This window comes from Melopsittacus undulatus, chromosome 2, assembly GCF_012275295.1.
Source record: "Melopsittacus undulatus isolate bMelUnd1 chromosome 2, bMelUnd1.mat.Z, whole genome shotgun sequence".
In the NCBI taxonomy this organism is placed as follows: Eukaryota; Metazoa; Chordata; class Aves; order Psittaciformes; family Psittaculidae; genus Melopsittacus; species Melopsittacus undulatus.
In genome coordinates, this window is record NC_047528.1 from 88,838,128 (window position 1) to 88,852,136 (window position 14,009).

Here is a 14,009-nt window from a genome sequence, read left to right on the forward strand (position 1 = left end):
GCTGGCTTCCAACAAAGGGAAATGCTTGTTTGTATACAGCTGCAGCTCTCTTCACTGGCCGCTAATAACTATATGCTAATAGACTAAAGAAGGTCTTAATTTTCAGAGTATGAATATTGATGCTGTAAATTCAAGTGGGGCATTTGCATTTATTACTATACATTATTTGCATTGTGTCTGTGGAGGGTTCTGTATCCTTGTGGTGTGTATGTGCATGAATAAATCAGTGAACATTAGTTGCTGAGGCTTAGCCCCTGGGCTCTGGATGCAACTGGAGCATTACTGTTGAATTTATGAAGGCAGGGTCCAGTCCAAGAAGACTACTAAGATTAGGCTTCAGTAAAAAACGGTTGAAACTGGCATCATTTGTCACTGAATTGGAGCATAAACTGAGGTTTTACAAGCAGTTTTGGCAGACTCCAAGACTCTCAGAGGTTTAAAAGTTTCCCTGCATGTCTCTAGGAGCAGGGTTGGGGCAAAAAGCTGAAAGCATGTTACAGAAAAGCCGATCTTTTCAGTTAAGGTGCTGTGTATATCTAACATTTGGTCAGTTACTGCTCTCTTTGATATATTTGCAGGAAGGAAGCTGTTAGGTTCTTTATTCTCTTGTCTCTGAACTTTATCTGTAGGATTTCCTAACATCCCAAATGAATCTTTAAAACAAATGAGGATTTTTTTCTCTATGTTGTATTGCCCATGGATATGGAAAGTTCACCTCCTTAAGCAGCCCTCTGAAACTGCTTTCCCAACAGATTTACCAGAACACACAGCTGTGGCAAAGATGGCTCTCACTAAGCAGTGAGGCAATTCCCAGGACATCGGTGGCACAGGACAAGTGATGAAGTCTGTTTTTCTGGACCATCTTCCACTGCTTGCAGCCTGAATAACAGACACGATGCTAGGGGATGAGCATGCCTAGTGCTCCGTGACCACAGCCAGGATGGCTGCACTGGAGGACACTCACATTGGTACCCAGCACATAGAAGACAGCTGGGATCATTACAACATGCATTGTTATCCGCAAGCACCTTCCTGAAGTGCCCTATCCCTTTTGCCTTAGAAACAAGCCCTTCTTTTAAAGCAGGAATGCATTCAGCAGGAGGGGGAGCTCTGAAATTCAAGCCCTGCCCCTGCAAACCTCCCTGCCATCCCCGCTGACACACTGCACACAGAATGCTGGCTGGGGGCTGGGAGCAGAGCAAACAAAATGCTGGTGTCCTGGTGCACAAACCGATGAGCAATTTGCATAATTAGGGCAGTGCTGATGTAAATGCTAAGTATCTCCTCTGGGTGCATGGCGAGCTCAAAAGGATTCTGTTAGAGCTCCATGGCTTTTTGGTAAGCTCTCTTTCTGTCTTGCCCGTGATGATTCTTTCACAGAGATTTTTCTTTGTGTTACCTCTCCCCTCTTGATTCAAAAGGTTCTTACATTGCATGCAGAAGCAAAGTCACTTCTTAGGTATGATGTACAAAAGCTGTGGTCTGATTGTCTCCTTCATGCAGGTGGGCACTGGAGATGAGAAAGGCATCTTTAGACCCCTGACAAACCTCTGGACCACATTCCCTTTCTGCAATAGCATGTCACATCTGCTCCTGGGGGCAGCACTGGGGTAGGCCTGAAGTGTGAGCTTATGGGTGAGGGCAAAATGTGTCCCCTTTTCCCAGCTGTGAGGAGGCTACCCACAACCTCACTGTGAATTGCCCCAGCCCAACTGGTTTCTTATGTTCTCTAAAATCTTTAAATCATTTAGAGTGCCAGTTGCATTTGCTTTGTCACGAGGACCATGAATCTTTATGAAGGTCTTAGCATGTCCATGACTCATCTGCTCCCCTTGCTGGACCATAGCCTGCTGCTGTCCTGCAGCACAGTCCAGAAAGGGATGCTTGAGAGTCTGTATTTGTGTATGCACATGGTACATGGTGAAAGGCTCTTGTCATATTGCATTGCCCTGTCACTTGGCCACTTCTGACTGGTGACAGAAAAAGCAGTTTGCAGAAGACAAATCTTGACAGGGGTGATGATGGCTTTGAATGCAGAGACGAGCCAGTGGCATGGCTGGTTTCAGCTGCAAGCAATGTGAACTGTAAGAGAGAAAAAGAGGAGATGAAGGGTGCAGGGTGAGGGAAGGGGCATTACGTTTGGGTTTTGCCACCAAAGCTGGGATTACAAGTCCAAGAGCACTGGATTCAGAAACGTGTCCCTGCCCATGGCAGGGGGTTGTAACTAGATGGTTTTTAAGGTCCCTTCTAACACAAACCATTCTGTGATTCTATGATTCTATGACCTTTTCCAATAGCCACTGAAAACCCCTCTGCCTATCGCTATGTGGAAATCCCAAATTCTGGGGACTGAGAATGCATGACATTGGCTCTGAATTCACATGCCACATGTAAAACCAGAAAGGTTGCACGTTTCCAGGTGCATGCCTTTGGCATTTTGGATGTAATTGGAAAAAAATAATTAGTTAACTAATATGGCTAGTCCAATGTTCCTGTCCTGTCCAATTCCTTCCAGTCCTTGGAATCCCCTTGGGCATGGTGAGAGGTAGAGCATGAGGACAGCTAGTCCCAGAGCTGGAGCAGTGCTCAGCCAGCCATGGGCATCGCCAGCTGCATGCTGAGCCCTGGCAGTGGCGTTATCTGATGCAACACGAATGCCAAGGTTCAGCAGTACTGGGCTGTGTCCTGAGGGTTCCCAGTGCTTGCTTTGCTCTTGAGAGCACTCAACACCAGGCTGCCTACGGTTTATTGTTCCTCTCCATGCCTGTCTGGCTTTGCCTCTACCTGCTGCTCCCTGTGGGAGCTCAGACAAGGCGGGAGGAGAGCAGGGAGTGAGGGAAAAGGATGCCCACCACTGCACGTGACCAGTGCCGCAGCCACGGGGACCAGCTTCTCACTGACATCAGCAAGGGCTGGATCAGGCCTCTAGCCAGTTCAGCGCTGACGGCTGAAAAGGGTATGATGATTAGCTGGGTCTGTGGATGTTTGCTACCCAGGACCTGGACTGAGATAGCCTAGCAGGGCCCCTCGGGCTGTGCTGTTTCTTATTCAGTCCCCTCTAGGAGGATTAGAACACGTGGCAAAAAAAATGTTTTGGCGTGTGATAAGATTTTCTTCCTGAATTTCATGCTGAGTTTGAGCTCACTAATCTCCCCCTCGGAGCATGGCAGACGACTCCTCAAACCGCTGACACAAGACTTTAATCCCGTACTGGATTCCATCCATAACACCCCTCTCGTCATTCGGGAGGCTTCCGGGGACCATCTGCACCTCTGCCAAGTGCCACCCGATGGAGGTTGCCCCCCTTAACATCCAGACCCTCTCCTCCTCATCCCTCAGTTGCTGACATCAGCGGACGTCTGTGCAAAGTGGCTCAGGGGGTGGCATGAAGGGATCACGGAGCAAAGCCGAAAATGGAATTAGCGCTCATTAGAAGGGCAGCTGGCAGTGCTGCAGAGAGGCCACGTGTGAAGCTCTGGGTCTGCCACATTGCACACGAGTGGCTGTGCCACACATGGGACTGCTGGGAAATGTCCCTGTGTCCCCCACGGGCTGCCTGAACCCAGCCATGGTGTGAGAGCAGGGTCCAGCCCTCCTGTTCTTCCTGCTCTGCAAAGGACACACATCAGGGCCAGGGAGGTGGCGTCTGCATTGGAAACCCTCCATGCAGAAGAAGCAGGGGAGGTAATGGCATTAGTGAGCTGAAATAGACTGAGCAGGGGGAACGTTGGCGTCACAGAGGTGGTGACTCTGTGTGTGTGTGTGTGTCCCACCTCCTCCAGTTGACAGCAGTTGCTCATGTCTGTGTAAGCAGGTTTATTAACCACTGAGCATGTGTGCTAATTGCATTACTAAGCGTGAGCAAAATCCTCATTAGAAAGGAAACTAAATGGGAGTAACAAAGCAGTGTCAAACCTGTATTTGGAGAAGATTTACATCAGTGCTCATATTTAATATATTTGATATGCTCCTGCTGTGGTTCATTGCTGACCATGGGATGAGCAGGACTGAAGCAGTCATGATGAGAAATGTCAGCATGATATAGGAAGTCCCCAAAAGTCCATTTTTTGTCTTCAGCCAAGCCATGCTGCCATATTGTAGGTGTCAGGTACCAGAGATAAGGAAGGCCCATGCAGGGGCTGGGTGGGCTTTCCTTATACTGTAGGCTTTTATTTCTGTTGCCTTCAGCCCCAGATGGATTGACACATTCTCTGTAACAAGGCCCGTGCCACAGGACCTATTAATCCTCCTAATTATACTGGATCTGCTTCTAGATGTAAGTGCTAGTTATTAGTTCAAGAAGTTTCTTCCTCGTTCAGAAGATATTGAGGTCTCTTTCATTGCTTTGTACCTTTTGGTGTGGTGAGCCAAAAGAGGGCTGTTTCACCACATTCCATTTGTTAAAAAAGCTGCTTGTCCCAAATGCAGCATGTTAATATTAACTATTTCACAGTGCTGTGTGGGAACATGCTACCTCAAAAGCAATTCAGTGCTTGATGCTTTTAACACTGAATAGCTGGGAAAGCCCATGTGGCAAAAGAGGAAAACTGCTTGGGGTCAATGTGGGACCTGATCAAGGCCAGCCTTCCTCAGGGTGCTGCTTCCTGGGACAGGCATTGTGTCCACAAAGGGAGCATCTCAGATGCAGACTCAAGCCCCAGACACACTCTCCTGGTCTCACTGCTCCTGTGTTTGGGTCTTAATGCGGTGCTAGCAGGATCTCAGGTGGGACCAAGCTCTTCTGAAGCCTCATCTCCCACTGAGACCCTTATGGGGTAGATTGACGTTTGATGGAGCTGGTGCAGTACTAACCAGCTAGTGAAGGCTAGTAGTGGTAGCCCTGGCCCGACCCCTCTTGCAAGGCTTGGTGGCTTCTTGTTGGCTTGCAGAGTAAGCTGTCCTGATCCCCCTTGTAAACATCAGCATGCTGCTTGCTAATCACTGGCTTGGCATGAACAGTTTAAGCTTCCAGCTTTACCTACTGCCCTGCTGTTTGGGAGGGAGGCTGCAGGCTGGTGGGGGAACAGGGATGGGACCACAGGCATGTGCACATGGGAAGGAGGAGGAGAAGGATTTGACCTACACGGCTTCTCAGGGCCACAAGGCAGAATCTGCCCTTCTCACCAGCAGCCAGCATTTACCTCGGTTTGACCACGCACGAGTAATTCTCAGGCTTTGCAGCACACCTTACCCTTTCCCTGCACTGGTTGGTTGGTTGGTTTGTTTCTCCATGTGCTGAGCACTGGTTGAGATAACATATTCAAAATCTTGCATTTTCCAGATTTCCCTGCATACACTGTCAGAGTGCTGCTATTTACAAGTTCTCCCCCCAGGGCAAGCAGTCCCAGGCTGTGTCACTGCTGGACTCTGCTGGCGGAGCCAAAGAAGGGAAAGACAGTGTCATTGCGTATGGATGCAAAGGACTGCCTTTCTTGTCTGGCAAAAGAGGAACCCTGATGACTTTGAGTCACTTAAAATATTTAATTCGATCTACAATAAACACTTTGCAATGCTTTGTTTCTGTCTTTTGCTTTTCTCCTTTGTGCCCAGTGGAGCACAGATCTACTGCCAGCTTCTTTCAGCCCAGGACCACAGGGGTTTGGGACCTATAAACAATTGGAAAAACGTGGACCTGTAACTATTGGGCTCAGCTCCACATCCCTCCAACACTGTGGCTAACAGGAACCTCTCGAGTTCAGTCATAACGGTATTAACATTTACGCTGCTGTGAGCTCACAGCTGGAGACAGTAAGTGATTTTATCTTCTTTTTTCCAGCATTACCTTAGCAATCATGGTATCCACAGAGAAACATGAGCACACGGTATTTTGGACTGAGCACCTATTGCAAACTTTGCTTTACTGGCTGTCACAGTCTGGCTCCAATCAGCTGAATAGATCTCTGCTACACCTTAGTGTGACAGGCAAGGAATTTCTATAGTTACTTACCGCCCCAACAAAAGCCTATCAGTCAGTCAATTATTTCTCTTTACAGTCAGATTTAGTGCCTGATCTGGAACTGAACAGTCATCAGAATCACACAGTATGAGCTGATTCATTTTGAACTGGAGTTGGCATTGGGGTTACGTGGCAAAACACCTCCACTGCACAGGATTTCAATATATTCATTTCATTCATGGGCTATTCATGCCCACCCTTTGGCTGTTGCGGCAAGGAGGAAAGAGGAGAGGCCATCAGGACACCCCCTGTACTTCAGTGCTAAAGACAGGAGGGGTCTCATACATCAGCAATGGGACAGGGAGAGATTTAGGTCCCAGCACAAGCAGAAGTCTGCTTGTAGGATGATCTATGCTAAGGACCAGGAGGGATGATCTATGCTAAGGACCAGGACCTTGCTGACTTGGCAGTCAGCAAGGAAGGAAGGTTAAAAGGGGAATTTTTCAACTGAAGACCTAGGCAAGTGATTTTATCCCAGTCCCCTGTTATTCTACCACATGGGTACAGGTTGTCTGGTTGTGGGTGCCCTATCATCTGCTGAAAGATGTTCCTGCCCATGGCAGTGGGGTTGGACTAGATGATCTTTGAAGGTCCTTTCCAACACAAATGGTTCTGTGGGTCTGCAGGATAAAGAACAGGCATGGACAACTGAGGAGATGTTGGAGATAAGTGAATAAAAACACTGCCAGAAGCTCCTGGTGAAGAAAACTGCTCACATCTTCCCCCTTCCAGTGCCCTTTCACAAAGATAAAATTAACATAGCCATAAAAATAAGAAAAGAAGGGACTGTGTAAAAAAAGAGTAAGTCAAAGTCTTCCATCTTGTAATTCTGGAGCTCCGGCACCCTCTGTGAGCAAGCTCTAAGGTATCTTACTAGCACCAGAGAGGTAACTCAGTCTTGCAGAACTCATGACTGAAAAGCATTTGGCTGGTAAACAAACCCCATATAAAATCCCTGTCCTTGTTTTTGCCTGGATGAACTAGGAAAGTGTGTCTTTCCTTTCAAGAGACAGATCGCTACAGCTTCAGCTGTCCCTATGCAGGCTGCAATTGGCTTCTTTGTTTCTTCTTTCAGTTTTCGACAAGTACAATTTATTACCAATGCTGTTTTCCTTCTGTCAATATATTACCAGGCTCTATCAGCACAACCTTTATTGCAGCTTTCTCTGCAATGAGCTGGTGAATAAAGGTTAAAAAGACCAACCCTGAGCATATCTGTGAACGTAGCTTGCATAATCAGGGAGCGCTGCTGGTGCAGGGCTTCACTGACGCAACCGGCTGGGGAAAATTACCGAGACGCCTGCTGAGGGACAGAAGTGACTAACTCTCATCAGCAGAGTCCCGGCTTCAGAGGAGCTGCTGCTAAGGCAATGGGCTAAAATAGACCCGGGGGGAAGCTGATTTTGAACAGCAAGGGCCTTCTTATTTGTTGTTATAAAGAGCACTCTGTGCAGATTGCGTGTGAACTCTCCATGCGCCTCTAGAAATCAGAGGGATAAACAAATCTGCAAGTAACTTCTTGCGCTTGACCTCCTTTTATTGGCATTTATTAGCCCTGTCAGGATCCCCCTAAGGTTCCTGAGGGCAGCTGAGGCCCAGCCAGACCACAGTCTGCCCTGCTCCAGTCTTGCCTTAGATAAGCTAAGCTGTCCTCCAGAGCATCACCCTGCTCTTAAAAGGAGCGAAGTATTGCAGCTGAGAGCTTGCATAAGGAGTCAGAGGAGCCGGAGCTGTCCGCCGCAGGTTGCTCTCCTCCAGCTGGCTGCATGCTGCCAGGGATGCTGAGGGTTGCCTGACACTCTGCAGCAGCACGAGCTGGAAGTCACAAGCTCTCAAGAGTGGGAATTGCTGTAGAAAAGCCCCAGTGAGAGCCCTGGAGTCTATGGAAGGTCAGGGGTTCAGGGTTTGAGCCTTGATATAACCCAGGAGCAATCCCGTGATTACATGTGGTGAGCTGCACTGCTCAGGGATGGAGAAAGGAGAAGTTAGTTTTCCAGCCTTTCACCACTGCTTTTGTGCTTGGTGATGGGGCAGGAGAGCCCTCTAATATTTCCCATGGGGCAGACAGGAGGAGCCAAGGAGGGTGATAATCCTTGCCCATGAGCTCCTCCAGCTCCAAGCTCCAAAGCAGAGGTGTCCCCACTCTGTGCCAAACCCATAGGCAGGGGTAAGGCACACCTTGTGTCCTGGCCCTCACAGGAGGCCATGAAGTCAAGGTCTGGATCCCTGCTCCACACCTCACCCTTTCACTGTGTGACTTATGGGCTACAGATGTGCAAAGACACTTTCTTGTTCAACACTGTGCAAGTGAAAAAACCCATCTGAGCTCAGATAAATAGAAAATCAGACCATGTCTCATCATCTGCCAAGGAGGAAGCCAGTTGCAGATACAGAGTAGAAGCCTCCCACCCTGGTTTTCCCTGGAAAGGCATAAGGGGGTGAACATAAGGAAAGGAGAAAATCTTTGCCTCTGGAGCTGGTCACAGGAAAAGGATGCCAGCTTTTCCTGGCTGTGAGAGGTAGCACTGACCACTCTTGCTGTCACTGGTGGGGACAGACTGGCTGCCTTGGTCCACCCAATCATCAGATGTCAGAACCAAGTGGCATGGGGACATCTGAGGTGAGACATCTTTTCACTAAAGGTGATGTGTAGCCAGAGCATCATCACCTCCATCAGGTGTGAATTGAACAAGCAAGTGGGATTCAGTCAGGGGGTATCTCCAGCAAAACGGACAGAATGAGATCTAAGTCTAGACAGCCAGTCCATGGGAGCCTGGAAGCATTTCCAAGGCTTCATGATCTTTCTCCAGCTACTTCAGAGGCACAAAGCTTTCGCACAAACATTTTCTGCAGTACAAGCCAGTGTAACAAACAACCACTTTCTACCAAATCCTGTGCACAAATTACATTACTACCACCATGTGTATGGAAGCTGTAGCTGTATTTATAGAGCACTGGTTCTTGCAAATGTACCCACGTAGGCTTTAAATCCATGCCTGGTTTTCTGATGATTGGTTTAACCATTGCTAATTGACTGAAAATGAATGAAGCTACTCATCAAGTGTTTCTCCCATAAATAAAATGTGTTTTTTTCCCTCAGGCAGATCAAGAGGTACCTTGGGAAGGAAAGAAAAGCCCTGGGAACTGAAGACAGTTCAAGCTGCAGCTGTCAATCTGGGGGGAGCCCTGAGGAGCCTGAAGGTGTCTGTCACAAGCCTGAGGGCTGAAAAGCCCCCAGGAAGCCCTGGCTTCTCTGTGTCCTGAGAGGTACTGGCTGCCAAAGCACCAAGAAGAGAGACAAGGAGCTCTCCAGGTGAGCCAGATGAACAGTAAGTTGTTCTCACCAGATCTGTGACTGTAGAGAAACACAGACTCATTCCATACATCTCTGCCTTGCATTCATGTAAATCTGATCTCTGCAGAGGAACTGGGACCATCACCTGAATGCATCATCATCCTTCATCCACAACCAGGTAAAGCTGTGGGGACACATGTGGTCATGCGGTCATTGCCCTGCTCTTGATCCCACCATGTCTGTGCCAGTCCAGAGAGATGCTCTGCCTGTTCAGAGAGCACACAGACATGTCCCAAACCACCAGGCCAGTTGGCATCCCATTTAAGGCCAATGCATGGCCTTTTGCTGTCTACAACATACACAGGAGTAACTTGCTCCTGTTAAGATACATGCAGCAAACATCTCTAAGTTAGATGCATAGCATACCACAGAAAGATGGTCATTAAAAAGTAGCTTTGCTGGTGTCTCATGGTAGCAAACACCACCAGCTTGTGCTGTGCTTTGTAAGAGGCTCTGAAAGTTGTGTTCACATCGAGGCAGCATGGAAACTACGTATGCACTGTGGTTCTATGTCATGTCCGAGTTAAGCTTTAAATGCTGAGGTAACTCCCTCAAGGGAAATTGAAGTAGACATGACTGAAAAATGAAAGTCAAAGAAGCTGTCTTTCCCCTTTTTATAGCTGGATGATCTCCTCTGCTTAGGTTTAGCCACGATTGCGCAGAACCATAAAGAGGTGGAAAACTGGTGCTTTGCAGGAGTGTCAGCCAATGCTAAGGGTACCAAAGTCTGCCCAGAAGCAAATTTGTAGGCAGTGAGTGATTGCATTTTGTTATGTTGACTAGGTGAAAACTTGGGTTTAGTGTGTGGGGAAGTGCTACTCTGCTACAGCTCTTCTGCATGACCTTTTGCTGATCACGTAACTCACTGTGTCTCATTTTCTGGAATAGCACCACCCATGACCCAGATCTGCTGCAAGCTAACTTGGTAATTATTAGTAAGGTGGTTCAAGAAGCTGCACTGGCATTCCAGAAAGAAACCACTATTGAAATGATTTCAAAGCTGAGCACCTCAGGCTGGCTGGAAATGGTTCAGGACAAGAAAAATGGACTGTCATGATGTGGGGCCGTTTAGGGCATGGGATTTGAGCTGGCTCAACAGTGAAGGAAGGTTTTGTTTGGTGAGTGAGCACAGGTTTACTTCCCCCTGCACTGAAAAAGCTCTGTGATTGCTTCCTATAAAACTGGTAGAAAGAGATTGCCATATATTCACTGTATCTAATGCCTTTCCTTGTGTACCTCGGGGGTGTTCCCATGCAGCCCACAAATTCCCATCAGTTCTCAGGGCCTTATGCATCCAGGTGATTGATGTACAATCTACTCTGTAAAGGGAATAAGTATTAGGAGATATAATCTATAGCAGTAAAAAACATCACCACTGTGTTGCTTTTTTAAAGAAATCAGACTCATCTTTGGGGCAATGTGATGAAAGCCAAAAAGATGGGGATTTTAAAGAGATCATACTCCTTCCTTCTCTCAAGTAAGTGGCCTGGGTGCCTGTCCTACCACAGCAGATCTGATTCTCTACCCAGGTGCATCTCTAGGGGATGTTTTAAGGGGGCAGACAGAGCTTGAAGCACAACTTTTATGACTTCCATTCACCCACCCCTGCCAGCACCCACCTCTTTTGCTGTACAGTTTGTGCACCATGCATGGCATAGTTAATACTTCCCAAGCTGCAAGTGGCAATTGCCTTAGAGACTGCAGGAGGTATCCAGCTTAGGTCTTGAAAAAGCTGAGGTCTTTCAGCTTCCCACAGTGAAGTAAGAGAGAGCAACTGGCTCTAAGTAACTCCCAAACAAGTTCAGGAGGGCCAGAACAGACAGAATGGATGGCAAGGAGTTCATTTCCCAGCAGTATTAGTCACCTATTGCTTTTCCTCTGTTTTCCTCCCTTCTTTGCATCCAGATGCACAAGCACACTCCGTCATTATAAAGTTTCAGAGTTCCAAAATGGAGAAAGGAAGGAAGTCAGATTTTTTTCCCTTGCTTAAAAGTTTAAGGCCACCTCCATTATGCCATCTGAAGGAGGTTTGAATGTGGGAAAAAAGCATTCTGAACCGTAAGAATATTACACCCATAAAAATGTCAGCTTGAGCTTATAAAACTTTAACAGTGGTAGTATTAAAAATGCAAAGGGGACCAATAGAGAAAAAAAGGGAGAACAGTAAAGAAAAGAAGAACCTGACATGAGGAAATACATAGAATCATAGAATCATAGAAGAGTTAGGGTTGGAAAGGACCTTTAGATCATGTGGCTTACCTATGGTACTCTAAGCATCAGCCCAACATGAACTGAATACTTCATCACTCCAACATGAACATTTTGTCAGCAGCAGCTATTTGGGACAGCACAAGGCAAAGGGAAATGGATTCAAATACCTGGGATTTGTGAGCTGAGAGAGACACATAAAGAAGGAATACATCAGGTCAAGGGGACAAGGCTATCTCAAACCTGGTGCATGGAAAAGGACCACCATTTGCAATAGTAAAGCTGATAGCTGTGGATTTTCATGAAGCCACCAAGCCAGGGACTGTGGAAGAGAACAGGAAAAGAGCCGACATAGCTGGGAATAGGGAAGGAGAAGGGACTGGGAAGCACTATGTGGGTAGCCATGCGTCTGTTTATCTGGCCTCTGCAGGAGAAAGGTGCTGGGACAAACTGTAGAAAGGATGGAGAAACAGAAGACAGTGCATGATGAGTGGAACAAAGAAGGGGATAGGTTTCCCAGCTGTAATCTGTACATGATTTGCTTGAGTCAGGACGTGAGGGGAGACCAGGTTTGCCTGATTCCTTGTTGCCAAGCAGGAATGTGCTCATCAAGATGAGGTGTCCTGAAAGAGATTTAGTTTGGGTCAAGAACCAGGCAAGGGGTAGAAAACTGGCTATGTTGAAAGAATTAAAATTTGGCAGTGAGCTCCTGGTGGAGTTCATAAAGGAGTTGTCTTGGATGCTATCTTAATCTCTATTTCCTTTAAATGACCCTAGCAGAGAGAGCAGGAATGACGTGAAGTTGGGAGGCACTGCTAGTGCTGATAAGGGTTGGAATATTATGTAGGAGGAACTGGGTGCCCTTAAGGATGAGACTGAGACAAATGGGATGTAATTTAGCAGTAAAAAATGCACCGCCATGTACTTGGACACTAGAAACAAGAATTTCTGCTATATGCTGGCAGCTTATCCACAAAGCAGCAGAGAGAGATCACTCAAGCATGAGATGGCTCTGAGCCACGAGCGTCTCATGGCTAAGAAGAGGCAAATGCAAATGAAGGCAGCAGCAGCTAGAATACTTCCAGAAGCGCCTGAAGAGAGCAGTGTCAGGGGATGAGGACATGCTGAGATCTCCACTGCACTCAGGACTATGCCCAAGCTGCTGGGGACATCTCCTTGTGCCAGCTCAGTCCTCAGCCCTGTGTCCGGCTGGACCCTGGCAGCTCCCTGCAGCTGTGGTGGCTGCATGGGGATGTGGCCACTCTTCGTAACTGCTTCTTCCAACATGTCCACTAAGAAGGAAGATGAGTTATTTAAGCTTGAGGATAATGCTGAACATAGAGCAAATGCCTCTAAACTATTCCTGACTATGTTTAGACAAGAAATGACAGGATTAATAATTGCTGGAGGAATGAAATTCTGCAAAGGCTTTCCTGGAGGAATCCTAGGAGCAACGTGCTGCCTAGTTTTAAGCTGGAGCTCTGCAAGTCTATGAAGGGGATTGCATAACACAACTACGTGTGACAGAAGAAGATGTGACACAATAACCCAGGAAATCCTGTCCAGTCCCATGGTTTTAAACTTATGATCTGTAAGCAGAACTATAGAAATTGATAGAACAGGGTCATCCAGCTAAGCACTAGTATTAAATCTGCAGATGAATCCTGGCCTGTACTTTGGGGCAAATAAACAAGGTATGGTTAATTTCAGACTTGTCTTTGGAAAGTCCCACTCTTGACCTGAGACTTTAGAGTCTCCAGGGCAAGGCAAGAAAAGGAAGCTGAGACAGAGAAAGCTTCTGCATCAAAATGCCTCCTTCGAAGGGCAGTGCAGATCTCTGCTGTGCTCCTAAAACGGTGTTATCAGGACAGACACGACTCTTACCTGTGCCAGCTGTCCCACAAGCTACCTCTTCTGTTTATTTTGTTTAATTTACAATGGTTCCTCCTGCCCTGTTGCCTACTTCATCCATGGCACTACCATCTCTTGTGAGAGGTTTTCATTTCATTTCATCTGCTGTCCAAGTGCAGTTTGAGAGGGGATCTTCTTCCCTTGTTCCCTCCTGCACCTCACCTTCCCCAGAGGTGTCCTGGTGGTCAAAATGACCTGTACAGTAGAATAGGAGGACAAATATGGGTGGATGCTGGGACTTGCAGAGGAGAAATTCTGGAACCTGCTATTATTGCACTGAAAATAGCCATTGACTTCTCCCATGCTGCAGTTTGACTTTCAGAAAGCCTTGTCCTTTTATACATACGTGGCTTAGTTTTTTATGCTGACAATAACAGAGGCATCAAAAGGAAGAGTAAAGGGAAAGTAATTGCAGGAAATAACAGGCAAGAGATGATCACCTTTTGCCCAGGGACTGTATTTTTCTCCTGTCTCTTAGGTACTCTCTGAAGTTAACAGCAGAGCCTGTGGCACAACAGCATATCATAGGTTCATGGGTACCTTGGGTCTCAATATGCTAGGACACCAAGGCCCTACAGA